Consider the following 2,863-nt stretch of genomic DNA (forward strand, 5'->3'; position numbering starts at 1 on the left):
GGCAGATGATAGTTCCCTGCCACTCGAAGACGTCGCTATCGTCTACAAGCCCCTGGAGAAGCCATACAAGGGGTTCTTGTTCCGACCAAATAGTTGGATCTAGCTCACGGGCTCACACCAGCCCAGAGAGGTCGAGGTTGTGGTGGATAGATCGATGAGCTGCGGTGCATGGGAGTCCGGAACTGGGAGTGGAGACTGTGGAGATCGTGTGGGACAGGAGGAGATCGGGGCCCGGGAAGGAGATTGTGCTGGATTGGGAGACGAAATCGCGCGCTGATTGATGGAGGAGATTGGGACCAGGAGAGGAAATTGGGATTGCTAGGTACAAGCGAGTGGGTAAATTTTTTCGGTGAGAAAAAGCGGAGAGGGGAAGAGCGATGAATAGGGGAAGACATCTATTTCGGTCATTTGTATTGTCCTCGGTGGGTTCTTGATAACTTGATTTACCCGAAAATCAACAATAGCCGTTAGTTGAAAAATATAAAATGCATCTAAAGGGGAGAGTCCTATTGGCCAGTATTTGCGGTTTTTTCATTCGAATTTAATAGGCTACGACATAGACGTTTTTAATGACGTGACAATGTCTTTATGAAGGGAAAAAAAGAAGCGAGTTTCATCTCTCTTGGGACGATTACCAGCTTTACGTGAGTTATGAAATTAAATGCCTACGAAACTATACAACAAAACTATGCATTGAGGACAGATGTTTCATCCATGTTTCATTTCAGATTATGTGATGTGACAGTCTTCAAAACGACACCATGAAACTTTCCATTGAGAAATATCTTATTTAATGTTTACGGAACATGCATGTCTGCATTAACTACACTTTACAGCAGCAGTCGGGATAGAGACAGTAGGAACCATCTTTCTTGTGGCCCAACGTTGCGCAGTGAGCAACGCACGCTTCATTTCTGCAGGGTTGCGCATTCTGCCACCTGGAGCATTCCACCCTGCTTGGCCCTCCAGGGCAGCCTATGCAAACATGAGATGCAACACAGTAGAATAAGTTAGACAAGACTTTTTGGTCACACTAACTTATCTTAATTTGAGAACAAAGAATAACGTAGAGTAGGAAAAATTAGTGGTGCGTACAGCCTCCAGCTTGGCAAGTAGGCATGGTGCCAAGAACCAAGAACAAAGCAGCAGCCAAGTACACAATCCTAGTACATATCTTGATTGGCGATGCCATGAAGACGAGAATATTGCTACTGTTTTGTTTCTCTGAGGACTAGCTATGAGAGGATTATTACTTATGGATGTATCGCATATACAAAGGCACAACCAACTTCAAGTGCATATATTTATACTATCTGAAGGTATGCTCTTTTAATATTTTATGTTTGCTGTTATATCTTGGGGATGGAGATATGGATATCTTCTAAGATATCCATATCTCCATCCCCAAGATATAACAGCAAACATAAAATATTGAAAGAGCATAGCAGTTAGAGATATGGATAGAGATATGTAGACTATAAAAATACACATCTTAGTATATCCAATGAAGGGGCGGTGCCTAGCCATATAACCCAACTGCCAATGCGACTAACTGATGCACAAAGCATCTGAGTCGCTCGATTGATGAATCATATTCCCTGTAATTAATTTGGGGCTCCTTACTGGTGCTGTTCACTACTTGTAACGGTTAACGCAAGTGCTATTTTTACTTTAAGCAATATATACATCTATCAAAGCCAGTTATATATGGTAGTTCCTTCATTAAAAATTGTAAGACATTTTAATATTTCTACATGCAAGGTTTTTTTATATTTCCATATACAAAGTTTTTGCTATATACAAGTATACACTATGTCTACATACATTTTAAAAACAACGTATCTAGAGAAGCCAAAACGCTAAACAATATATACCCTAAATAATTTCTCATTTTTCGTTAAATAGAAAACACTAAATAAATACATATTTATATTTTTTTTTAAACTAAGATTTCTTTATGTAACTCTAATTATAGAGAAGTGAATAAAATGTGATTTTATACTTTTTACAGTTTATTCGTATATTTTGCTTTTCGCATTAATGTCTCTACATTATGCATATAGAGTGACAAAAGGCGTGACACGTTTTGGCTGGTCTGGATTTGGCACAATTAGGATACTAGATTGTGACCCCATGACATTAAATGTTGGCATAGGTTCGACACGACACGGAAATGAGCATGCCATGCCATATAGGGCCTACTAGACTGACCCAACATATCATGCCAGCCTATCAGTTCATCACAAGAAACCGCTTCATCAACTCAAAATTCGAAGAGATATTCACAATTTCATACATCGATAGATATTCCAATTCACATAACATAGATCAATGATCAATCACAATTCACATTCACATACATATTACATTCTAGTACAACTTCACAATCGCATCTGAACAAATTACATATTCCAATTCCATGCCACAATCTCATGGATACTTCACAATGCATCATAGGGACACATAGGACATGAAAAGGTCTTCATTGTGTCAAGGAGATCAGGGTTATGGTTCAACACACAGGAGATGGTGAAGCCGAAAGAGAAAGAGAGCGATCAAAGGCGGAGGTGAAACGAATCGGGATTTCAAAACTTGAAATTCCAACTCTCTTGACCCTATGTGATAGTCCTCGGATAACACGGCTATCATGGGCATTCAATTTTTAGGAGATTATAGAGTGATACAACAACAGAGTACTTAAATAAGAATATTACACTAGTTTAGATACAAGTCCTTTAGGCTAACATCAAACAAAACACTGATATTCTAGTCATAGCAGCGAATCTTGGCGAATCTCCAATCCACAGGCATCCTTGAGGGTAGATCACAAACCAACTACTAATCTCAACACCAACTGAAAGTC

Source organism: Miscanthus floridulus, chromosome 9, assembly GCF_019320115.1.
Source record: "Miscanthus floridulus cultivar M001 chromosome 9, ASM1932011v1, whole genome shotgun sequence".
Taxonomy (NCBI): Eukaryota; Viridiplantae; Streptophyta; class Magnoliopsida; order Poales; family Poaceae; genus Miscanthus; species Miscanthus floridulus.